Raw genomic sequence first — 27944 nt, 5'->3', positions numbered from 1 at the left:
TAGTGTCACAAATTTCATGCCATTGTTCAAAGAACTGAGTTACAGGGTACATGCAATGATCAATTCTGCACAAATGGAGAGACAATTCATATGGATGAGATGTCAGCAGCAGCAACTTCACAGAACAGCAAACATTTTGCTTTCTCTGTTGTAATCAAAATTATTTGAGACTTCAGTCAGATTGATTTTCAATCAAACGTGTTTGATTTTTCTGTGTTAAGTGTGTTTGTGAACACTTAACATACAACAATTTATTTCTTACTCCCACAAACCTGAGTTAGGTACCATTATTATGCTTAATTCACAGAGGAGAAAACTGAGCCGCACTGTTTTTGTACTTAAAAAAAATCTTTTACTTAACCTGTATTTAGCAGAAAACTAGTATGTTCAAGGCACAGATTTGTTATCACATTTTTAATATAAGATTTAAGTCTCTTTCCAAGAAACAAAATTTAAGTTAGAAGAGGTTTCAGAACTGGTGTCTGAAGTTTTATCTTTTCCCCCAGACTTACCAGTTTAGAGACTTGTTCTAATAGGATAAAGCTTTCAACTGCAGGGAGTCCTCAGTAAGACGCAGCACCCATCCCACCTAGTTAAGAATTCTGGCACTAGAAATGTATTTTACCCCACTCAGCAGGCTGCAGTACATAATTATTTTCATCTGGTTGTATAACACAAGGTGGTGAGTTTAATCTCTAAAACCCTACAGGGATTGGTTTTAGTAGTTTTAAAAATTGCCTCTCACGCTATGAATGCACCTCACAGCAAGATGGTCCTGCTAATGGTTCCCAGATTAGGATTGGTGGAGACCAAAAGCATGGCTCCCTCCTCTTCATAAGTTCCTTTCTTCTGTGGCCTGAGTCTGTGATGATTCAAGGTATCTTCATGGTTCTGCTTTCAAAAATAACTTGGTCTGACTTGAACAGAAGAATAGAGGTCATTTTGGACAAAGGAATAGAGGTCATTTATTTTTTAACTAGGGATTAAACCCAAGAGTGCTTTACCACTGAGCCCCACCCCCAGTCCTTTTTATTTTGAGACAAGAGTTTCCCTAAGTTGCCCAGGCTAGCCTCAAACTTGTCATCCTTCAGCCTCAGCCTCTGGAGTTGCTGGGGATTACATGCATGCACCACCACACCCAGGAAGTGAGGTCATGGTTCTTTTCAAGTTACAGTCAATGATTGCTAGTTTCTGGAATTAAAAGAATATATTTACACACACACACACACACACACACACACGAGACATCAATAACATCTTTTTAAAAACATAAAGGTGCATATGCAGATTCAACAGTCCCAAATTATAATATGGTCATGAATATGAAGTATTTAACCTTGATATTTTAAAACTTTTGCCAAACTCCTCCTTCCAGGAAAGAAAAAATTCAAGAAAACCAATTCAAGATTTTTTTTTTTTTTTGTCCCCAGTATTGGAGAGTGAAACCAGGGGCATTCTACAACTGAGCCACATTTCTAGCCCCAACCTCTGCCCTTTTCTAGGACAGGGTCAGGGTGAATTGCCCAGGTTGGCTTCCAACTTGCAATTCTCCTGCCTCAGTCAACACTGTAGCTGGGATAAACAGCATGCACCACTACATCAAGAAGAAAAGAATGTAATGTCTCATTTCTGATTAAGTTCAACTCTACTCAATCAACCCTAATTTCTCTCAGGGGCCACATGAACCCTCACAAAGAAATCAGGAATGAAAAGAGAGTACTTTGCTAATCAACATTTAAAGTGAAGTCAGTATTAAAACTGGAACTAAAAATTCCATAAAGTAAAACTGGATCACTTTCTTTCCAGTGTTTAGAGGAATTGACATTAAAAAAAAGAAATAAAAATACATATGCAAATAAAACTTCTCTGCTTACAGAGAATTCAGAAAAGGCCCTTGAGCTGTCTACAGTATTTCAAGTGATAGCAAGCCACTTATATTAACAATGACAACTACATGTCTAAAAACTATTTGGCTTACATACCTGGTTCATCATATGGTAGAGTATTCTAGCTCTGCCCCAAAACATTTGTCATACCATCAATTCCCTCCCCACTATCCTACTTAATGAGGTGGGAGACACCACAGGTAAATTCCAAAAGTTTTTGTAAGCACAGAGAAGTAACAAATGTTTTCAAAATTTTGTTCTCCTTTCATGTTCTTGGAGCTAAAAATTGACCCACAACAAAGAACTCAGTAATATGAAACTGAAACATTATGAAACATAATCTTAGAAAACCATAATTCCACTAGACTGGAAAGTTCTTGGGGCACTGCCGAATTCTTCCCATCAGTAGGCCCAAAGACAATGCCTGGCATAAGGGAGGTCCTCAAATGATACTTGCAGAATGAGCTAAATAAAACCTCAGAATTATAGTCTTTAAAGTACTTTCAAACACATTATCACACTGATCCTCTGAGGAGGTCCCATATCGTACATACTCTCTCCAGCTGAGGTACACAAGACAGGTATTCTTCTGGCACTTCAAAGATGAGGAACCAGAACATCAGAGTCTCCACCAGCCCAATCTTAGGACTCCTAAGGCCCTGCTTCCCACTACCATCAGCTTTGCCACAACATTTAACAGGCTCAGGGTATCTATTCTTTCACTGTTGCTCTGCTTTCCATATTTTATGATCTGTGGCATGAAGACACCAAAAGTAGAAGGCAACCAGATCATTCAGATGCCAAACCCTAATAAGATCTACTACTGTCCTTTGCAGCTATAAAAGTCTGATGGCTCAGGATACCAGATGCTTGGGTCTACTTAAATAAGACACACATAATACTGTATTTATACCGTACACAAATTTTAACTTACCACATTTTTTTAAACCAAAAATGTTTCTTTGGAATTTTTTCATACCCAGATCTCTACTGACAGTTTAATTACAGATAGACTTTCACAGGAAAAACAACAGAAAGAAATGCATATTATTAACGTGCACTTTCCAGGTTCTATGGATTCTCTACAAAAAATGCAGAATATATGATGTTAGCATATATGAACTGCAAGATGGAATATCCAGTATACTTCCAGATTCTCCAACTTAAGACTTCAAAGTGGACTTGACCTTGACCTTATCTTCACCAGCGGGTAGCTCATGGTTTCTCTCAGTAAAACTATATTTCAGGTATTAAGTCAACATTTATGGAAAGCTTATTATATACTGGGATGTAGGTTTGGTGACCTAAGTATAAATAAAATATGACTCCTGCCTCAGGGGATAATCTAAAGGCAGGCAGTTGAGACAAATACAAAGAAATACAGAAAGGCTATTGTATTGGTGTGTGGGCATCATAAATTGGTTGCTACGTATAATTTCTTAAAGAATACATGAATGAAAACTACTAATTTTGCTAGTCAGTGGAGGTAAGCTAACATAAGTTAGCTCTTACATGAGTCCCTTCTACAAAGGACTGAAACATAAAAACTCATTAAAATATAGAATTTCTAACAGTGAATTAAATCTAGAACTCTAGATAATTTCCTGATGTAAGACATTAGAAACTTATGAATTCTTTTCCTTAAATTCAAGCAATAATTCTTCAGAAGTATATATACATATCTAAAAGCAATTGTTTGTTTTCAATATTGCTGAGACAATCCTAACTGGCACCAGTTGCTAAAGGCTCTGAATTTTATAATAGCCTGCTTGTATTATAAGCTAAGTATCAATATAGAAAAGTCACATGTCATTGCCCATCTTCTTACCTCTCTTCCTTCTATGCATGACACTAAAATACTACCCAAAATACTATTTAGTTTTGAAAGGTACCCAAAAATAGAAATAGATTCATTACACCAAATATTAAGCAATAAAAAGCATTTAATTAACTGAGGTTCATTAAATGGTGACCTTTCTGAAGGGACCAATCCAGTTTGATATGCACAGGTCTGTAGGATGGAAGGGAACCCCATATGAACCTATTTAAAGCATGCTGTGCACTCTTCAGCTCTGACAACCACTCCATTCCTTCCTACATGCCATCACTTCATGCCTCTTTGTTAGGCATCTGACCTGTAATTCTCTCCCAGCCAGAAATACAAAGGCTGATTAGAAGAAGAGTCTCATGACCATATAGCCAAAAATATATATATGTAATTTCTGGTATATAATTTGAATTGAAAAGGATTGTTAAGTTGATTAGCCACCAAATGTGGTGCATGTACCAACTTACATGCAATCCTGCAAGCACAGATCCACCACCACCCCTAGCAGGAACTGCTGCTCTGCTCCCCAGAACACCTTCCCAATCCCTAGGCACGGTCTCAGAACTCTCTTTCAGTAGCCATTACCAATCCATCAATATTGCATGAGAGGTGAAACCTGTTTTCTATCTTTACTTTAGTCTATTCTTTAGATAAGGGGCTCTAAAAAAGTACCAAAGATCAAACAACTCATCAGTGACAGTCTAGGTTAGAAAAAACCCAGACAGCATGCCTTCTGGTCCATACTACGCAGTGTCTATCTGGAATGTTTATCACATACACCCTAAACTTTTCCATTCTTTGGTTTTTCAGTGTTTTGATCATTTAACTTCTTACCACCCTCATTTTAGTAGCCACATATACTCCTCTTTTTTGCTTTTAGACAATTTCAATGTTCCTGGCATAAAAAGGGAAGGAAACTTAGTGTCACTTCATGTCCAAGCAGTTAATGAATGCCCAGTTAACCTGGCACCTACACCTTTTGCTACTGGCATTCAAAAGTTCACTCTACAGCTTGACTTTGCTCCTGCTCAGAAGTATTCACCCTATTTAAAAAGTGTTTCTTCTTTAATATCATGATGGCAAAATATTGTAGTGGCTGTAGGTCTTTCCAAACAGGCACATTTGTGACAAATGCTATATAGTTCTCAAGAAGTTAAGACAATCGAAAAGCTAACAAGAATGACCGGGTCAAGTGGATGCAAAAAATTGGCATTCCTAAGCTTGTCATCAGTCACAGAAACCATATACAACAATGTTTATGAACCTGACTCCTAATTAACATTTCAATCATATTTAATTCAGCAGTCCTACTGTAAAGTGAACTAAGACTGCTCATCAGAGGAGCATTACCATGTACATGTATATTTTTCAATTGAGCCATTTCCTTATTATTTATTACTTTTAAAATACCGTAACACATTGCAGACACTTCACAACAGACAGGCCTAACCATAGACAAGAAGTATTTTATCTAACAAAATCAGCTCTTTTTGTTTGAAACCTCACCAACATCATCACTGTGACCTCAGCTAGGGTAATAATCTTTTGGTTGCTCTTCAGATTCTTCATTAGAACATTGCAGTTATCTGCCTCACAAGCAGAAATGACCTAATGAACAGCATTCCAGGGAAATAGAAAAAGGTCACACATAAATGAATGAGCATCAGAGGACTAGAGTCCTTACTTAACATACACTAAGGAAATCTGGAAGATACCCATGTTTTAATGCGTTTTTGTTTTGTTTTTTTTTTTTTAATTTTATGTCAGGCACTGTATTGATCCTTACCCAAGCTATGTCTTATTTGATCTGCACTCTGACGCCATGCACTAGCTGTTATCCTCCAAATTTACAAATAAGGAAATCAAGACTTAACAAAATTCTGTCCCTTGTCAACCTCACACAGCACATCTGGAATTCAAACTCAAGCCATTCTGTCTCAGATGCTTTCTATTCCATGCTACTGGTGTTGCTTCAGTCACACTATGAATATTTTGAAACATTTGAAAAAATGGTGAAGAGCAATCAGAATCATAACTATTTCTCAAAATGCAGATATCTTGGCTGAATAGTATGTCTACAATCAAACCATCAAATCATCAAGTTAATCAAATCCAAGTCATGAAGTATGTGTCTGTCACTTAAGACAACAATGGAACCCTTATGATCCCTGAGTGGTTTTACCACTCTGTGGTATTTATCATGCCTTGTTATGAAATCAGAAATACAAAGCTTGAACGTGTTTAAACAATGAGTACACAAAACGTGTCAAAAAAGATAAAATACTTCAAAATAAAAGATTGATCAATGAAAAAATCTAATACATGGTGAATAATCATTACAAAAGATATATTTCCCAAGTTTACATCAGTAAAACATTATTTAATGTGCATAGTTTGGGGGATTTGCAGGGTGTCTTACACTACATTAGTTTTTTTAACTTATGAACTTCCACTGTGTTTTTTAAGTATCTTGCCTACTATGGGTCTGCAAAAGTAAGACAATTCTCACTAAAAAAAGAAACTACCATCACAGCCTCTAAAATTATTCATGTAGATGTAAATATGACACTTTTTGTGTCTATGATAGGAAAAGAAACTAATGGGTATTCAACTCTAGCCTTAGACAGATATGCTGGGCATTTTCCTATGTCATCTCAAAAATCCTCCAGTATAAATACTATTAGACCCAGAAGAGAGCAATAAGTCAAAAAGGAGCAGATGCTAAGGGAAAGAGAGAAGGGCAAAAGGGAGAGTTACGATTATTGGCTATAACTTCTTCGGGGGGTAAAGATTGAATAGTGCTGATGGTTCCATAATCCTGTGAATAAACTAAAAACCACTAACTATGCACATTAAATGATAAATTTTATGGTATATGAACTGTATCTCCATAAAAAAAATGCAGTCATGGTAAATGTTAACATTTGTGTGATCTGGGTGAAGGGCATATAGGAATTCACTGTACTATTTTTCCAATTTTCCTATAAAGTCTGAACTTATTTCAAAATCAAGTTTCTTTTAAGGTACAACGTGAATATAGTCAATATTACTAAATTGTATGTTTTTAAAAATTGAGGGTAAATTTTGCCACAAATAAAAACAGATAAAGGAATTTGCCCAGATTCCACCTTTGTCACTAGTAGAATCAATATGCAAATTAAGATCTTTGTAACTCCAAACCTAATGCTCTAAGACCAAAAAGAGCAGAGTTGTTATTTTGTTTTTTCTGTGATAGTATTGAAAAGTTATTTATGGTCATTCTAAAACTTTGCACCAACACATTTAAATTCCTTTCTTAGAAGTGAAAACTCTACCACCTACTGAAGGGACTTTAGTAAACATTTCTGTTGTACTTTGTGTTTACCTAGTGGTGTAAGACTACAAAAGTGTGAAAGGAGAGAAGGCTTAGAGGTATTGTGTTATCAATCAAATACTTGTTCCTGATTGAATACTATTAAAAAAGTGATTTTATATTATAATTTTTCTTTCTAGTCGCAATTTCAGAACTAATAGTAAATAACATGAAGTCATAAGCATGTGAAAATTCTGGAGTTTCTTTTTTACTGTAAGTTTTTTGTTGTTGGTTTATTTAAAAATCTATTAAGAGATCAGCAATTTGACACAAGGATGATTTTTTTAATTACAAAGAAATTAGGGAGATGAGTTTCAACACACTTGTAATCTGCTAATTTACCAAATATCAATATATGATGGATATTTGCATAAATCAGTATATCTGGGTTTGATTTGGAGGCTTACGACCACATATTTTCAGTGTGCCAAGTGTATAAAATATCCATATGCCTTTACAAATCACATTTACTCAAGAATGTTAAGAAGTGAAATTTGGAGTTCTACTTGTTAAGCTGCAATCAAGTATATACTTCCAAAACAGAAACATTCTTTAAAACAGACAAATGGGAGCAGGGACAGGATGTTGTCAAGGGAATTCTGGGGGAGAACAGAGTCCTATTTTTACCAGCATTTTAATTTTTTTTTTTTTAATATCAGTAACTATCCAGTGATTCCAAACAGGGACATTATTGATATTCTGGGCAGAACAATCATAATTGTGTGCAAATTCTTCTGCAATCTGGATATGGCAGCATCTCTGGCCTAATAAATTAACAGGAAGCATCCCAAGTCAGTCATCGGTGACAAACAAAATATCTGTTGAGATTTCCAAATACCCTGTGGAGGTGTAGCATCCCTCGGTTCAGAACCCAAACAAGCCTTAACATCTCCAGCACCTTTGAATTTCAGTCCACTGACACATGGGAAGCTACTTCTATCAGTGGGGCAAGGAGCCAACCTCCTCACACACTGCCAGTATGCCCCACATTTTGAAATAACCCTTCCTCTTCTGTGGCCTATCAGCTGCAAATTCTGGTTTCCATTCTTTTTTTTGGGGGGTGGGGTGCTGGGGATCGAACCCAGGGCCTTGTGCTTAAAGGCAAGCACTCTACCAACTGAGCTATCTCCCCAGCCCCTGGTTTCCATTCTTAAAACCAAACACACCTGCATAAATTTGACTGACACCTTAAAAACTCTAAGAGAAATGGACATTTTAAAAATGGAAAGATGCTTTTTGTTATTTAACACCTGATTTTTACAGTCAGTTTTCAAGTGATACACTAATTAGAAAGAAACCATGGGGAGTTCAGTTTTCAAAACAGAGAAAATATACCATGAGTCCAAATCCTAGACTCCAGAAACACAAACATTCAAGTCCAATGCCTCTGTATACATATGATACCATATGACAGAAACAATGCAAAATGTCCTTTTAAAAATTTAGTATTCCATTTAAAAGTTGTTTGTAACAGGACTAAAGAATTTTATTTTTTAACTAACAAAAGAATGAAAGGAATGAAACTTTAAAAAAGAAAATTCAGCCTTTTCAGTATTAAATTTTAAATAATGATTGAAAATGAAGTTGTACAATCTTTTTACTACTTAAAGCAAAGCCCAAAAGTCCTGTTTATTAATAAGAAAAGCCACTGTACTCTTCCCTTTAAAAAATATTTAATTGCCACCAATTCTATGGCATATTCTTTCCCAAGTTCTGACTAGAATCCCTTAAGTCCACAGAAAGAAATCACCATGCAACGCTGCGCAACCCTAAATAACACATCTATTGCCAGCATTAACTGCTCCCGTTCCTAAGACTTTAATTTCCACCAGGCTGCAGCTCAGAGACTCGAGCCTGGTAAGTTCTCTTTCAGCAGGCATGGACAAGAACCACATATTTTCATGCATGCTGGTGCATATAACAAACTGCTGCCCCAGTCACAAGCATGTCCAAGACAGAATTCCTAAATTAGTCTGCAAAAATTCTACTCAATGCAATAAGTCTTCCTAGAGTAAGCTCCAAATTATTTTAGACCAAACCATGAAATTAAGTGACCAAAGCACCAACAGTTTTCCTAAAAGCCACAGCCTTCTCAAAAACTCTGGAATTAAAATAAATCCTATAAAATTTTGCTATCATAACACCCAACCATCAATTTCCAATTCACATATGAAATATCTTCATCAAAACTGCGAAAGTCTGTCAGTATTGGTGTACGATTACAGGTAAAGGCAGATACGCTTTTAAAGGTAATTCAACTTTTCTTCCCTAAAAGTACACAATTTCTGCAACACAAAGTAGATGATATATTTTAAATAGTAATATCTGTTCATATTATCAAGTTGCTGCAGAGCAGAAAACTTGATTTCTGTAATAGGTTCTTCAGATAAAACTAAATGTTAAAATGCATGCTGCGGTAGGTCTACTTAGCAATTACTAGAAGTAAGCATACAAGAGATATAATTAGTTATGACACTAGGACAGGCATACATGTTTCAACACACACATAGCTCAGAACAAAGTTTTTGGCATTATATGACAGAGGACTTAAACCAAAGACTCAAAGAAAGGTTATGGAGAGTGTGTGTGTGTGTGTGTGTGTGTCTCTCTCTCTCTCTTTTTTTTAATTTAAAACTTACCACATCAAATTATTCCTTTTAAGTTATAAGCATATTTTGATTTGTTTAAACATCTCTTTAAAGATTTCTCAGGGGAAAAAAAAAAAAACAGAACCACCACCCTCTAGCTTTCACTGAGCCTAACACTACAATTTAGGAAGTTAACTTCATAAGATTCACTTGGTTAAAAAAAAAAAAAAAACCACCTTCCAAAGAAATTGCAATCTGATCAAACACATTTAGGTAATTTTGATAGTACTAGTCATAGTTTTCTCAATCAGGAATAAAATACTAAATTCTAAAAATTAAATATACAAGACAGTATAATTTAATTTTGAAAAGTAAAAGTTTGGGATATTTAAGATACTCCCAAACTGTAACTATTAAGCAAGCAACATTAAAATATCAATCTGTTAAATAAATCCTTTAGTAAATCATGATCCAGTTAGAACCATTTCTTCCTTGATAAAGACAGAAAAGTAAAAAGATCAAAATATACTTGAGAGTGTACAGAGTGTATATAAATGCATAAATGGTTGATTATAATAAAGTGTGATTAAGCTCATAGAGGGACAACAGTAAGGAAGTTGGAAATACAGATTATATGTATTCATAAAAAACTGAAATTTCCCAAGAACTTTTGTGTTCAATTTCAAAAGACTGAAATAAAAACTATTACAGAAGTATCCCTTCTATAAGGATCTTGGTTGACTTTATTAAAAAAAAAAAAAAACACAAACTCTCAAGACTGAGAAATACCAATATTAATAAATGTACATTTTTAAACATTTATTTTGCTAAGAAAATTAACCCTAAAAAGCAGTTTTTAAATAGAAAGTTCAAATACAAAGGTGATGAGGAAAAAAAAAAAAAAGATTTCAATACTGACAGCTACCATCTCCCAAAAATCATATACTGTCCTCAATCTGCAAATGAAATTCCATCGATGAAGTCAGGTGTAGTGAAGAGGAGGTATTGTGAATGAGTGTTGGAAACATAAAGCTTGTAATTAAGTGCATTCTGGAGTATAATAATCCACCCTGGAACAAGATAAAACATTCAAAACCTATCCAACGTAAAGCAGCTAGACCTTGTACTCCCACAGGAGTTCCAGTACATGACAATGAATTATGAACCAAATCCCATCTCATGGGCCAAATGGTCCATGAAGACAGCACACTTGGTCCCTCCAAAGACACTTAATTATGCCCTAGGGTCTTGGTCCAGCAGAGCCTTCACCTTATAACAGGCCTGCTAAGAGCCCTGTCTACCTACACAGAACTATGAAGGAAGGCTAGTATATTAGTTATGTTTTGTGTAAAACACTTGGATCCAGCTAAAAGAAGGTACCTAGCAAACTGCAGCTAACACAAGAAAAGTTAACCCTAATATTTATTTCTAGCACGTGTGTCTTAAATGTTTTTCTGGCATGGTATCAAAGTTGTCACCTCAGGACACTGCATTTCTTCCTACAATGCTACTATTGTTCAAAACAATTCTAGAATTCATCACTTGAAAGTATTTCTAGAGCCAACTTATAAACTGTATGTGAAAAATAATTTTTTCTCATCAAAAATATGGAATTCACTGGGTTTTATCACCCACCAGATTCATTTGGGCTTTGGATGGTTCAGAAAACCAAACTATGTCATGGAAAATTTGTGAGCATGGCCAGGCATGGTGGCACACACCTGTAATCCCAGTTATTCAGGAGGCTAAGGCAGGAGAAACACAAGTTCAAGGCTAGCCTGGGTAACTTTAGCATGACCCTGTCTCAAAATTTAAAATTTCAAAAAGGGCTGGGGACATAGCTCAATGGTAGAACATTTGCCTAGCATGTGCGAGGTCCTGGGTTCAATCCTTAATACCAAAAAAAATTTTTTATATTTTAAGGATGAAGAGACTTAGAAGAGTTAGACATGGACTGTCTGAAGCCTCTAAGATGGAAAACAGCAAAGGAATTTTAATCTATGGCATCATTACTGTATAATCTTCTAGGATGACTGTTCTATAAAGAATAATACTTAACTTGTATCTGCTTATTTGTGGTTTGAGCTTCCTTAGAGTATTTATTGGTATATTAATTACTTGGGTGCTACATTCAAGTTTATAAATCTTGTCAAACATCTTAACATGTTCTTCAAATGTTATAAAACTTCACTTAAGAAGGTACTTCAAATTAGTACATAACTAAGCTTCTTTCCAAATTCTAAGGATATCATATCTTTACTTATAGTGTCTTCAAAATTGCCTATGTTATAATAACAAAATGGTTGTGTAAAACTTAGTGACAGCAGTGAACTGTATGGAATGTCAATTTTATCTCAACAAAGCTGTTTTTGAAACTTATGTCATGGAAACACACACAAACAACTTAGCTTCATTAAAAAGTCTAAACTAGGAGCCTAGGAGCGGAGTGTAGTGGCATACACCTGTAATCCCAGGGGCTTGGGAGGTTGAGGCAAGAGGATCCTAAGTTCAAATCCAGTCTCAATAACTTAGGCAAGACCCTCTCTCTAATATAAAAAAGGGCTGGGGATACAGTTGTATGGTTAAGCACCTCTGAGTTCAATCCCCAATACCAAAAAAAAAAAAAAAAAAAAATCTAAGCTAGGAACTGGGGGTATAGCTCAAGTGGTACAGCATTTGCCTAGTATGTGGGAGGCCCTGAATTCAATTCCCAGCAAAATAGTCAGACTAGAGGCATGCATCAGGCATTTTGCTTTAAACAAAAGTCAGCTATCCTCATCCAATCATGTTCAATCCATAGTCTTGTTTTTTTCGACTGCACAATGCTCCACTATATATAAACTATATCATTCACACTATAAAACACAAATATAAAATGAAAGTAATCAAATTTCTAGTATATTTTCCCTACATATTACAGGATGATTTCTGTACACCCTGTGGAGTGTTTACATTATCCTGGAAACCACTCTTCCAACTGAGCTGAACATAAGCAGTTCAGAAAAGTGTAGCAGCAGATAACTATAAATAACTCTTTATGAAATAACTAAGACCTGATAAACACTGATGAAGAATCAGTGCAAGGTCACAAGGACAATCATATGTGAGTATATTCATACATTCATTCAATTAAGTATCTGCCAGGTGTACCCCATGCCAACATTGCTTTAGATAGAGGATATTCAATAATTAATAGGACAGGCAAAGGTCCCTGTTCTTATGGGGCCTGCATCGTGGGGTGGGGGAAGCACAAATAACAATTACATATAAAGGAAAAAGTTAGATATATTTGTAAGCAGTGATATTTTAAAGCCACAGAGAGAGGGAGAGAGAGAAAGCAGGGTAAAGGGTCAAAGAAACAGAGCCTGGGACAGTGCGGGCAAGACTGTCAGGAAGATTTCTTTGAAGGGATGACAATGGAGAAGCCCTGAATGAAACTGAGGGTGGGAGCCTCGAAAGCGTGGAAGAAGAGCATGGTTGGCAGGGGAAAACCACATGCAAGGGCTGGGGTAGATACAAGCCTGGCAGATCTCTGAAGCAGAGGAAAAGCTACCAGAGAGTTGGAAGGCAGTTGCGTATTACATGTTCTTTTCAGTTAAGGCAAGGAGTTTGGGTTCCATGGAAGGTGTGTTAAGAAGTCACAGGGAAGTGCTGAGATAAGTAAGTGATCCCTCCTTGAAGAGGAGTCTGGGTGTAGGGGCTGAGGAGAAGCAAGACTGGAAGACCAGGTCGGTGAGAAGATACTATAGTGCTGCAGGTGATGGTGTTCAGGAGCAGGGTGAGGACAGCTGTCGCTAGTAAGTGGGTGGATCAGCAAGGCAGATCTGACAGGATCTGCCCAGTAGATGTGGGGTACAAAAGGAGAGGAAGTTAAAAAGAACCTGAAAAATAAGCTTTGGGGAAGCACATAAAAATAAATCTAATGGAACTTATTTGTTTGAGCTGGTCCTTGACTTTCCTTTCCTTTCATTTTTTTGGGTGCCGAACCCAATGCCTGGCGCATATTAAGCATCTTACTCTTATCACTGAGCTACATCTCAGTCCCTCAATGTAACTTCCATTTCTTTTATTTTCATTAATGTTCCATATTTCCTGTGTGGTTTCTCTGCTCTCTCTACCACCACCCCTCTTTTTATTTTCCATTCTGACACCTTTTCAAATTTAAAACTGGGAATTTATTAAACACTAGGTTTTAATTAAAAAGTCTCATATTATATACTTGTACTTTGACTGCTCTGAAAATATGGTTACAAGGTTAAAAGTCAGACTAACCCTAAAGAAACCAGGAAAACAAGTGGTTCCACCAACTTCCATCTTTCTGCCTGTTGTCAAGTGGAAGTTCAGTGTCTTTTTACCTTCTTGTCTCACAACAAATTCTTCTTGATATTAAAATGTTTTAAAAGGAAAGAATGAAAGTAAAAAACTATATATATCTAATTGGGAATTTGCTGAAATCAACCAATGTGGAGTTAAGTGTAATTTTAACTTTTTGATATTTTTTGGCATTCATAAAACACTACATTAAATAGATGTTGAAATATTAACACAATGCAACACATTATTAATAATACTTAATATTAATTTTGACCCTAATTTTATAAATGAAAAGAACAGTTGAAAAGTACCTTAAGAACTTTTATGTCACACAAAAAACAGATGCAGAGATTAAACACAACCCTGCTCCTCTGAATTCTAAAGATTAGGATATTTGCCTACAAGATACTGAACAATAAAAACTTTCTATACCAGGTATTTAATAGCTAGATTCAAAGTAGTTGTCTTTTTCTTTTTTAATTACATACATCCTTTTCTTTCCAGAAAACTGTTTTATCCCACCATTTTTACCAGCCCATACACAGCACATTACGCGTAAGGTAGTAGCATGAGGTATAGTAGCATGAGGTATCCTCAAGAAATTTAAAATGAGTGAAATGAGGCTGCCATCTGCATTACATCCATAAAAAACCTGATGGATGCAAAGTCACCTTAACAAGTAGCTCCCAGGACAGTTGACTAATATCTGTTTGAGAATATTAACATACTTAAAGAAAAAGGAATCTATCAGAAAAGGGGAATGGGAAGGAGAAAAAAAAAAAAAAAAGCAAGAGGAGTAAATGTTGTCAATGCTGTGGAAGCACAGTACAAGAGGAGTCCCAGGAATGCACTGGAAGCAAGAGAGTCCACTGAACACTTCCCTGGAGGTCGGGGGAGTGAGGAAGCACTCAAATCTACCATGCCCAACCTCAATATTCTCTGCACAAACTCCAAGTTTATATAGTATTAAGAAACATTTGGATTATAATTTGACTCCCTGCTTAAATTTGCCAGCAGAGCAGAGATTGTGCTAATCATGCCAATCTGGGTACATGAGTATGCCCCCTCATATGGTACACAGATAGATATCTGTTCTCTTTTTTTTTTTTTTTTTTGCGGCACTGGGGATCGAACTCAGGGCTTGTGCTTGCGAGGCAAACACTCTACCAGCTGAGCTATCTCCCCAGCCCTATATCTGTTCTCTTGATATCTGTACATGTGTGTGTAATCTCCACTCCTAAAGTCAGTGAACAATTTGAGCCCCTGATAGACATCTCTTTCAAAGGTATGATGATAATATTATGTTTCAAAGCATATGAAGATGAGAGGTCAGAAGAGGACATGGTTATTCTTTTAAGATAATGAATATCCTCCTGTCAATGAATTTTGTTTTCCTTAATATTAGGTTTGTAGCTTTTACTTCACCTATAATACCCATAGCACCTAACAGAGTATCATATATGTATCATAGAAACTCAAATGCCTGTTGAATTCCAAGTAACATTCCCAAATAACTAAAACTTGCATTATACTTTGAAAAATGAAGCAACTCAAACTCCTATGCCTATTCAAATATACAACTAGAACATAAAAACCTAACAATTTTAAAAGCATTTCTTTTATTTTTACCAACTCAGTACACCATAGCCTAATGTTGTCTCATGCAAATCTGCAATAAGTTATTCTACATATAGTAAACAAACATTTACTTGCTTGTTGTTAGACTTATAATACTGACATATGTGTATTTCAGAAATACTGTTTGATAATAACAATAAACAGCATTAGATGATATACTCACTATTCCTCTATGGCACGTACAAATATACCAAAACCACAGAAAACATGCATAGATATTACTTATTGCAGTGCGAGTTTATGAGTGTTTAACTCTACCCTCCCCAACCCTCAAAATTCAGTAAACCCTGCAATTCTGTTTTCTACCCTCCCCCATGATGAAGGTGGAAACCACCAGTTTCTCACAGAGGCTTTTTTTTTTTTTTTTTCTTTTTTTGATACAGGGTCTTTCTAAGTTGCCTGCAGGCTGATCTTGAACTCACAGGCTCAAGTGATCCTTCCACCTCAGTCTCTCAAGTAACTGGGACTGCAAGCACATGCCACCACACCAGGCCTCTCATGGATGTTCTTGACACACATTCATTATACACTGATTTTATTAGATCTAATTACAGTTGTCTAGGTACACAAAAATGTGGTATCAGTGACTGGCTGCTGTCTCTAGACACAAGTGAAGCTGCAGCAACCTGTGTATGGACGTAAGTCCTTTATATGAAAATATTTCTGACCAAGGACACCTATTACACGGAAAATTTGGCTCAAGACCTGGAAGAATTTGAGTTTTAAAAAGTCTCTGCTTTTTACTATCATTTAGAGTTAATGCCCTTGGAAGCAAAACATATTTTAGTCTATCAAAAACCAATTCAAAGAAATGTTTTATTTCCAATCACTACTTTCAATGAGAAAAAAATCTGAACCATCACATTGTACTTCCAGAAACATACCTGTTAGGAGAAGTGTTGAAAGAAGGAACTTCCCTAATCCACTAGATAATGAAATGTGTATTACAAGGAGATTAGATACCACAGGATGGAGAACTGAATGGCCTTTGTGCGGCTGTATGGTTTTAATTATATTCCTTATGCCCCCAAACCAAATAAGGTATCATAACTACACGTGGTTTAGTCAGTCCACACACATATAAGCACATGTTGGAACATGCTAAAAATAACAAAATATTCATATTTTGCTCAACAGGTATAAACGTGTCATATGGTTTAATGAAATTTATATATACCCAAAAATCTTGTGTATGTAAAATTTTTTTGTCATATCAAATTTTATAAATGATTTTAAATGCTTTAAAGAATATTCAAAGTAAAAAAAAGTAAAGCCTCAGAATATGTCAAGAGATGTTTTAAATTGGCTAGTTACCATTTACAAATGTAAATATTTGTGAGGAAAAAAAATACATACGTTCCACACATAAATTTTATCAGTTAGCCATCTAATTAATAGGCTGATGCCAAACAATGAAACTTTTGTCTAAAATAACTGGCACAAGGTCAAAAACAGACAACACAATTAAGACCAGAATGGCCCATCACAATACTAGAAAAGCAATTACTTAGATGGAAATAAGAATAGGTCTTGATTACCATGAATAAGAAGAAAACAGGAATTTTACACAAACAAATATTTCTTTTAATTCAACAATGATAAAAAACATAGCTTCCTCCGAATTAAGTTCCCTTTTACTTGCTCTCCAATTTCTCTAATTCAACGATGTAATATCTTAAAAATTTGCTAAGTAGATTGTAAAATGAGCTCTTTCCAACCATGCCATGCCAAATTTGAACATATTTATTTATTTAAAACTTAACTGGATCGGTTATTTTGGGTTTGGAGATCACACAATAATTTTTAGTTTTATCTCTGTTGGTGTTTTTCTAGTCATGACGGGATGTCTAGGAAGACAAATTTTCTCAATAATGGTTTTTTTTTCCCCCCTTTCCTTTTGAGGTATTTATAAAACCAAAAACAATTATTTCTAGTTACTTAATTCCACCCTCCAGGGCATGAAGTATGTCTGTTATCATACAGAACACCTAGAATGCTTTTAAACTCAATGATAATTAAGAAACATCAAAGTAAAACCTGGTTGTTTCACAGGGAACTAGGAGCTATCATCTTTTGGCTACTGAACGACATATTTCTTGTCCCCTGAAGTATCACCAAGAGTATTTCTTTTACCTAACCAATAGACTGTACTTTCTTAATGTAGCCTTTATTGTGATGAAGACCAGATAAATTTGATCTTCAAATGTAAACTGCAGAAGGCAATGAAAGCAAGAATATACATATGAAACTAAGTCAAACTTAAAAACTTGTGCATGACAAAGGCAATGGAAGCAATCCACAGGAGAGAGAGGTGATCTACAGAAAGGGAGAAAAATATTTGTCACCCAACAGTTCTGATAATAGAGTAATATCCAAAATGTATAAGAAAGTCCTACAATTCAACACACACACACAATCTGGTGAAAAGATGGATTAAAACGGATGGGGTTGTGACTCAGTGGTGGAGCACTTGCCTGGCATGTGTGAGGCACTGGGTTCGATCATCAGCACCACATAAAAATAAATAAAATAAAGGTAATGTGTCCATCTACAACAAAAAAGAAAAAAATAAATTTTAAAGCACAATGGAAGGGCTGGGGAGATAACTCAGTTGGTAAAGTGCTTGCTTTGCAAGCACAGGGCCCTGGGTTCGAGCTCCAGCACCGAAAATAAATAAATAAATTAATTAAATTAAATTAAAAAAAAAGAGTGATGTTTGGGGCTGGGGATGTAGCTCAGTTGGTAGAGTGCTTGCCTCACAAGCACAAGGCCCTGGGTTCAATCCCTAGCACCGCAAAAAAAAAAAAAAAAAAAAAACACACAATGGACAAAAAGCTGCAAGTGGTGGTATATGCCTGTCGTCTCAGCTACTCAGGAGACCATGGCAGGAGGATCATTCAAGGCCATCCTAGGCAACAGAGCAAAACTGCTGCCTCATTAAAAAAAAAAAAAAAGACAAAGGACTTGCATAGATATTTTTCCAAAGATACATGAGTGGCCAAAGATCATATGAAATGGTACTCAACATCACTAATTATCAAGGAAATATAAACTGAAACCACAAGAGAGGTCATCTCACACCTGTTAGGACTGCCACTATCAAAAGACACAATAACACGTGTTACGATGTGGAGAAACTAGAGCCCTTGAGCACCACTGGCAGAAATGTAAATGATAAAGCTATTATAGAAAACAGAATGGAGGTTCCTCAAAATGTTAAATAGCAGACTATGGTGTAATAAAAAAATTCCACTTCTGGGTATTTATCCCAAAGAATTGAAAGCGAGATCCTGAAGTGAGATTTATATGCCCATGTTCACAGCAGCTTCAATAAGCATAGTAGTCAAGAGGTGGGCTGGGGAGGTAGCTCAGTTGGTAGAGTGCTTGCCTCACAAGCACAAGGCTCTGGGTTCGATCCCCAGCACTGCAAAAGAAAAAAAAAAAAAAAAAAAAGGTACAAGTAACCTAAATGTCCATCTCCAAATGAATACATAAAGAAAAGCTGGTGTGTTGGTTTGTGTGTATGGAATATTATTCTACCGTATAAAAGAAAATCCTATCACATTACAAAGTAAGCCAGCGTGGGCACATGCGCGCACACACACACACACACACACACACAAATTACTTTATGATTCCACTTCTATAAGGTATGTGAAGTAGTCAAACTCTTAGAAAAAAGAATACTGGTTGCTGGGGTGGGGAGCTGCTGCTGTTGTTCAAGGGCCACAGAATTTCAGCATTTGCAAAATAAAAACATTCTAGAGATCTGTTGCACAATAAGGTGAAGTTAATACTATTGTACTATACACAAAAATGATTGAGGGTAAAATTTATGTTATCTTTATGACAGTCAAAAAATTTTAAGTAAACTGCCAAGGAATCAAGAATACCTAAAATAATATTGAAAAAGAAAAAATTTAGAAGACTTACATTTCTTAATTATAAAACAATATACTAATCAAGACAGAGTGGTACTAGAACAAGGATAGACATACAGATCAATGAAATTGTGCAGAAATTCCAGAAATAAATCCTAACAACTAATTTTCAACAAGGTGTATGACAATTCAATGGGGAAAGAATTTTTTTTTTTTCTAGTACTGGGGATTATTTGAACTCAGAGGCACTTAAACACTAAACTACATCTCCAACCCTTTCTATTTTATTTCTAAAAAAAATTGGTACTGGGGATGGAACTCAAGGGCGCTTCTAACACTGAGCTACATCCCCAATTCTTTTTATTTTAAGACAGGGTCTTGCTAAGTTGCCTAGACTAGCCTTGAACTTGCAATCCTACTGCCTCAGACCCCCAAGTAGCTGTCACTACAAAGAATCATCTTTTCAACAAATAGTGCTGGGAAAAGACATCCATGTTCCAAAGAATGAAGTTGGGCCCTACCTTACACTACATATAAAAGCTAACCTAAATCTGCCCTGAAGAAGCTCAAACTGTAAGACACTTAGCACAAAGCACAAGTAATAATCTTTATGACCTTAAATTAGACAATTCTTAGCTAGCAAATCTAAAGCAAGAACAACTGAAGAAAATAGTTAAGCTAAACTTCAAAAATTAAAACTTCTGTGATTCAAATAACACCATCGAAAAACTAAAAAGCCATCCCACAGAATGGGAGAAAGGATGTACAAATCTTACATCTAATAAAGAACTGTATCAAAATAGTATAAGAATTCTTACAACAATTAAAATATGACCCTAATGAAAAATGGGCAAAGAACATATTTCTGTTTCACAGAAAAGATATACAAATGGCCAGTAAGCAAATAAAAAAAAAGTCCAGCATCAAGTAGCCTTCAGGAAAATGCAAATCAAAACCATAAGAAAATACTGCTTCACAGCCCCAAAATGATTAAAATAAAAAGACAAACACTAACAAGTGTTGGAGAAGATGTAGAGACTGGAAGACTCATAAACTATAGGTGGAAAAGGAAATGCTGCAGTTGCATTGGAAAACAATTTGGCAGGTCTTCAAAAATTAAAGACAGAGTTGCAATATGACCCAGCAATTCCATTCCTAGATCTACATCCAAGAGAATGGAAAACACATGTCTACAAAAACCTTGCACATAAATGTTCACAGCAGCATTACTCTTAACAGCCAAAAAGTGGAAAAAACCCAAATGTTCATCCATTGATGAATAAATAAGTAGTATAACCATGCAACAGAATATTATTAATGTACACTTTATATGTTAATTGCATGGAAAGTAAAAATTTTAAACTGCTGTGATTGTGTAGTCCTACCACATAAAATATAAAATGTCCCAAATGAAGAGAAACTTAGGAATTACCAAACTCACTTGTTTTGCCATCGAGTGAATGGAAGCTCTCAAATATACTGGAATAGAATGGGGCCTGCCTGGTGACCCCCTCCTAGGCTGTTCTCACACCTGAGCAGGATGGCAGAGTCAGCTGCACAGAGATAGTGGATAAGGAATAGGTATAGATACCACTAAGGAGTAGGACACCACTAAGGAACATTACTAGCATATGTTCCTTTCTCTTTAATTACCACATATTTTCTTCTAAGTTTTCAGGGTTTGGGGGGTTTGGAGAGGTTAAAATTGTAACTCTCACTTTTACAAATTCCCCTTTTCCTCTTACCCTACCACCACATAAACAATGTGAATGGAAACTGGACTACTGGGAGGAGGAAGGTTAAGATACTCTTGCCTTATCTGGGGGAAAGGTGATCAGGGAATATTAAACTGAATATAATACATATAATATTGCAACCCATGGACCAACATTTGGGGGCATGGCCCTAGGTTTACTGGGCCCTTAGTGGTCCATTACCGAACGTTTCCCTGGAAGGAAGCATTGCACCTGCAGGAAGGGGTATGAAAAACAGCTCATCTCTCTTCCGTGAAACAAAGGTAACAGTCCTAGAATACTTTTACAAGACACCAGGACAGCTTAGCACAGAATGTTTCAGGTACAACTATTAAAATGTTCGCCTTGGGGCTGGGGAGGTAGCTCTGGAGTGGAGTGCTTACTTAGCAGAGAGCATACACAAGGCTCTGCGTTCCATTCCAAGCACCACAAAGGGGCAGGGCAAAAATTAGCTTTGGCTAAAAAAATTAAAGTCAAATAAAAATTATGGACAATTTTACAGGGGTTTGGTAATATCACTAAGATATTTCCTTTTTTTGATTCGTTTTTGCTTTGAGAAAAGGTCTCACTATATTGCACAGTCTGGCCTCCAACTCAAAGGCCCAAGGGATCCTCCCGCCTCGGTTTCCTTAGTAGTTGGGACTACAGGTGCATGCCACCATTAAAATATCTGAAGTTATTAGAGAGCCCCAAAAGAGTCTGGTAAACTGAAAAATAATCAGGGAAGCAAAAATATTTTATTCATCCTTGGTAACAAAAATTTTCCTAGTTAAAATAAAAAACTTTTAGGTAAAGAGAGAAGGTATGAGAATTTACCATTTTCTATTCAAATGTGTTAAGAATTCTTTAAAAAGAGTTCTATTAATCTTCTAAGGTGTTTAAGTATTTTCCAATACAATTTGCAGATACTTGTATTTATTATGATTAAAAATGATCCCATGATCATCCCTTTTCTCCTTTACTTCATGGCAACTAGGCAAATGCATTCATAGCCAAGTGATAACAACAGGCTCTGCTGGAGAGAAATAAATGGGGAATCTGTAGCAAAGAAAAATTAATGGACTATGTTATTTGTACACAGATTTTAAAATTTACATACAACCTCTATGAAGTTATTTTATGTACAAATTATGAGAATCACTAATAGAACCATGATTGTGTTGACATGATTCAGTCCATACAAAAAATAGTTATAATATCCTAGTCATCAGAAATGTTGCTTTTGTTCTCTGAAAAATTTAAAAAAGAAAATAATACTTTTCATTGCTGTCAAACCTATTCAATTTTCCCCTCAAATGAAGTTTAGATGAAAACAATGTGACTGACAAGCTCCGCACAGGCAAACCTTGGCAACCTTCAACTCTGTCTATCTCCTTGGCCTGTTAAGCAAAATTCCTTCACAAACTGTTGGTCTTTGCAATAACTCCTACAAAGCTCGTTACTGCCAGTGTTGGCCTATCCCCCATGTTGTGCATTTATCCCTGGGATGCATATCAACATGTGGCACATGTCCTTGACATGCACAGAAGAGCTGCACCCCGGGATAGCAGCATGCACGACAATAGTGTCGATTCTTACTTCTTTATGGTTGCTGGGATGTAACCGAGAAATCTAATAACTGTGACAGTGGGGCCTTTCGGTTTTTCCTTGCCTTTCCAGACAGTGAAGCTGCACAGACACTAATGAAAGGTTAAATGAATAGGAATAGCTGACAAGAGGTACAATAAAGAAGGAGCTTGGTAATCCACAGACACTGAGCAGAGATCCTTGGCTCAAGCAGAGAAAGGACAGCACATCATCGAGCCACAATATTTAAAACAGCTTGCCATACACAGAGGCTTTTGTGTCTGGGTACACGTCTGGCTTTGGACTAAAAAAAAAAAAAAAGATACTGAAAAGGAATTTCAGCATGGGGCACTTTGGCAAATGTAAGGTCATAATAAGAGAAAATGTTTTGTGTGGGTTGTTACATCTTTGTACTAAACACAAAAAAGCAGAGACTATGAACTCATGAACCTTAAGTTCCAAGACAATACTGTACATTTTGACAACTATGAAATACAGTATCTAGAAGGCTGGCTTGATGAGATTCCCACTGCTAAGATATATATGCAGTGACTCATTTAGAAAAGTTCCACATTCGCCTTCGTTGTGGAAGAATTTCTGATAACTAGAGTTCTAGTCTTTATAGACCATGTGATTTGTTACAAATACAACCAAAATTCTCATCTTCCTCTCTCCAAAACTTCCTAGTAGTTCCTATAAGGAAACTGAATTTATCATGCTGGCAATTCATAAAGTATAAGGTAAACTCCACAATTTCAAGTTACTGCAAATGTAAAAGGGCCTTAACTTGAATTCTTAATTATAGAATTTTTTTTTTTTAAGTGTCTTCTCACTATAAGAGGTTGTATGCCTTGGGGAACTGATTTTAAATTATTATAGCAAAAACAATTCAAATCACCAAGAAAAAAACTGCTCCAGAATGTCAAGGGGAAAATAAAACAAAAGGAATAAAGTTGACATTTCCATGTCATTTTTTAAAAGAAAAAAAAAAAAAAGGTTATATCTCTGCTGTGGCAAAATCTCAAAAAATGATGTATCTGTAATAGTTCTCTTATGAATATGCATAAGTTAGAATACAGGTTCACACAAATGGAAAAGGATACTGAGAACATGTTTTAAAACAAGGGAGGCTCTTTGAACAGCTAAATTAAATTATAGTTGAACTTTTGAGTGTACTGAGGTTTCTAGTAAGTAACAAATAAAGACTTTTATTGGCTAGCAACATAATGAGAGCTACTGTGTGAAAGATTTTTTAAAAAGACAAATCGGGGTAGTTTATCTCACTGGATTATGTTATTTACTTAAATGGTAAATAAATTTGTCCAAAGTAATGCTCGTAGAAACTAATATATACATATTAAAAAGCAATTATGATCAATGACTCTAATGTAAACATCACACATTTTAGTGGAAAGATAAATAAATGTAAAATTGAATGATAAATATTGAATTTAAAACAATTTGTCTTATATTTTAAATTGAACTTACTTATTGATCCCTAACTCATCAGTTCTATACATAACATGAAACACTTATTTTGAAGAAAGTTTCTCTCCAGAAAACAGCAACTGTATAGAGAACTACTTCAAAACCATCACATACAGAAAAGGAGTTGTCCTCAATAAACAAAACTAACACACTCTGCTTTCAGTGATCTGGTGGGAAGTCACTTTAACAGAACTTTGAAGGTTGTTCTTCCAACATGGGAATAACTACTTCAGTTGACAGCAACAAACAGAAGTTAGGCAAACAAGAAAATATAAAATATATTTGGTTACGTTTGCCTAATCTTCAAATGACCTGAAAGATGGAACACTAGAAAGATTAACTGATGCCTTGATTGTCTTATAGAATGGTCTGTTGCTCTGTTACCGCTAAAATACTATATAAAAAATAACCGCACCTCCAAACCTAAACTCTAAGCCAGTATTCATTACCTACTCTTTCTGTACAACATTCTGATTGCCAGAGTGCTTTTTATTTACCCTTAAGTATATCTAATAAAATCATGAGGCTCCCTCTAGCTCTTCAGAGAGGAGTTTACTAACCAATGATCCTATATAATTCCCATCCAACAGGAAAGATTTGAGGAGGCTGTCTCCCCTTCCACAAGAAATGTTTTCAACTCTGTTTCTTGTCAGGATGTAGATGGTAAATGAGACCATCTGTGGAGGAATGCAGAAAGTACTCCTCCTTATGTATGCAGTAAGTTAAGAATCTATTAAATGCTTCCAATCTAAATGTTATATACTAAATGCTATCATCTTTAACCTATTTAAACTATGTTTACATTCCCAACTTAGATTTACCTATCTCGTGTAAATTAAATTTCAAAAGCAAGTAACTTGTGAACATCCACAAAAACTCAGATTTGTGATCTGGTCTCATCCAAAAGTGTACATTTAAACACAAAATCTAAAAAAAAAAAAAAAAAAAAAAAAAAAAAAAAAAAAAGGGAAAACAATTAACAGTGTATTTGTGGAGTTTATATAAAACAAAGATTCTGATGGTAATTTGTAGAAAACAGTTTCAAGTACCATAATATTTATATACCACACTGGTAATGACTTTTTTATTGTTTAATCTTTTCTGCAATTCAGTATTGAATATTTGGGGATGCAGTTATTTAGAAGACTATAAATAACATAGTTGAAGTATATCATTGATATTTAGTCCGTCTTACAATAGCCATAAAAGCCACATAGTCCACTGGCAAATCACTTCAAATAAGTGAATATGAACAATGCTAAATCAAACTCATACTCACTAAGACCATCTTAGAAATACTTAAGGAATATTTAAACTAGTACTCAGCTTTAAAATTTAAAGTAAAGGAAAACCTCTAACTTCAAGTCATCACCTATTTTGGATTCCCTTAAAATAAGAAATATTCCCAGGAACAACAACAGAAAGAATAGCTGCCTCTACCCCACTCCCACCCCCGCCCCTTTTTGCGCCAGTGTCCAATTTCTTCTCTTCTGAACAGCTGTATTATCCAACTTAAGTTGCTCTGCTAATTTCAGTCCCACAAGGACTAACTTGGAAGGCAAAAAAATACAAGAAAAGATCAATTTGCTGGGAAAGATCAAATGAGAAAACTGTGGGGACAGCACCAGGTCAGCGTGTGGAGAACTAAGCAGACCTGTTCTTCATTAACTGCGGCTCTCTGGGGATGTCACACACTACCTGTCCGTGGGCTTTATTGAACCGCCTAACCCGCCTCTCTGTTCCATTCTTCTGGGCCCAAGTGAATCATATCCTGCTGCTGACAAGTTAGCAGGGGACTGCGGCTGCAACATGAAAGTACTTTTCTTTCTTGTCTAAATCAGGCAGATTTTTGAAAAGACGACACAGCATTGACTCGTGACATGGCAAGATGAAACGAGAGGTCTGGGCCGGTCTTGGAGCTGTGCAGATAAAAGTAATCAAATGACACTCCTGGAATGCAAATTGGCATTCTTGACTGCAGCAATTGCACAACCATGAAACATCCCTGACAGCAAGCAAGATTAGGACAAAATGTTATGTAAAGCACTGAACTCAAAAACTCTCACTTGAAAATTCAAACTGTAACACTTACATTTTAATATAGCAAGAGTCAGCTCTGCTTTTGTCTGCTTCTTTTTGTAATCACATATCCCTGCTTGACAGATATCTTACATCTCAGGTAGAAGAAAAAATCAGGTATTAGGAATGTACTATTGCCATTAATATTTTCTTAATATTTATTTTTAAAATCACGTGGTGTTGATTCTTCAAAGTTTTACATGTAAATACAACCCAACTTAATATTTTGTGGGGGGAGGCAGCATTTCAGACCTTTATGACATGATACACTGAATAAAAGTTCACAAACTAACTTCCCTCAGGTGAAGATACTCCTGTGACTTTGGTAAAGTGATTAGCAATCTGGATTTTAAATACACTGCTCTCAGGGAACAGAACGAGTAGCTACAACTAAGAACTTGATTAAGACCAAACAATTTAAATAAAACAGCGACAAATATGATATAAAACATGTTATGCTCTAAAGGTTCACAAGGGATTTTTGTGTGTGATTCCAAAGGGTGAAAGAGATTCTATTAACTTGTCCAGTGTCTCACTACTCGCATACATCTTCTGATCAGACACACTAATAGTGCCAGAAATAAATTCCACCTAAAGCATGGATGTGTGTGCACAGTAACATCTGAAAGTGCAGAATACAAAACACTGGATGACAAATGGGATTAGCCACTGTTCAAAATGATTAGGATATGGGAAAAGATGTGTAGACAAATAGTGATATTGGCTAGCGGAAAAGAAAACTAATATCTACAACTGGCTTTTACAGTATTCTTGTGTAAAATGCCGTTAGAAGAGACTCTCTCCAGCTCTAAGCAGATATATTTAATATTTTGCCTGATGCCTCACTTAAACACAGGTTCCAGCAACTGTCCACGAAGTACATGAAAATATAATAAAACAGGCCACTTTCTGCCACTTTAATCCTGGGTACACAGGATTATTTTATGATGTCTTTTGTACATCAGTTTTACAACAGCTTGACTCTAGGGTAAATGGGAACCATCATAAATCGCACGCTGCTTTCAAAACCACTTTAATTTCTGTCAGCGTTACTGTAACCACAGTCCTGGGCACATGCTTTTTTTTTTTTTTTTTTTTTTCCTGGTGCCTGCATTTGACAGTCGCATCTCCTACACTCCAGTTGTGACTTTGATCACTGAAACAAGAGATGTCACATTAGGGGGAAGGGTAGAGGGAAAAAACGCCAACGCGCTATCACCCTTTTTCTTATATATTCTATCTACACACGGAACAGAACATATCAGATTCCCAAGTGGGGGCAACAATAGCCACGCTGGGTGGAAGCAAACTAAAAGGAAGGGAGTGGTCAAGCCCCATTTCTAACAAATCACTTCCCCGAAAGCGGACAGAGCGGCTCATCACCAGGCGAACTAATTGCATGCTTCCTCGCTACAGAGAAGCCACTTGGTGTAGAGGGGCTGTGCTGGATGGAGTCTCGCTTCGTGATGCCATCCCATTTCTTCCACCACTTGCACTTGGAACTTCTTTTTAATCTTAGCTCACCTCACAGGAGACTTCACCTAGTTTTGTTTTGAACCTTTTTATTTTT

General features: G+C 36.0%; 1 protein-coding gene across 2 annotated transcripts in view; it reads right to left on the bottom strand.

Moving 5' to 3' along the window:
• The window catches only part of Bnc2 (basonuclin 2), a 403502-nt gene that overhangs the window by 374697 nt on the left and 861 nt on the right, over positions 1-27944 (bottom strand). The window contains exon 1 of one of the 2 annotated variants that reach the window (XM_047523685.1): positions 25994-26112. The exons of the other annotated variant lie outside the window; for it this stretch is intronic. The gene's annotated coding sequence lies outside the window, so the exon portion shown is untranslated. Of the gene's footprint in view, positions 1-25993; positions 26113-27944 lie in introns of those variants that run through there. 2 annotated transcript variants of the gene reach the window in all.

Source organism: Sciurus carolinensis, chromosome 14, assembly GCF_902686445.1.
Source record: "Sciurus carolinensis chromosome 14, mSciCar1.2, whole genome shotgun sequence".
In the NCBI taxonomy this organism is placed as follows: Eukaryota; Metazoa; Chordata; class Mammalia; order Rodentia; family Sciuridae; genus Sciurus; species Sciurus carolinensis.
The sequence above is the reverse complement of the archived record's forward strand: the minus strand, read 5'-3'. Positions and strand labels throughout refer to the sequence as shown.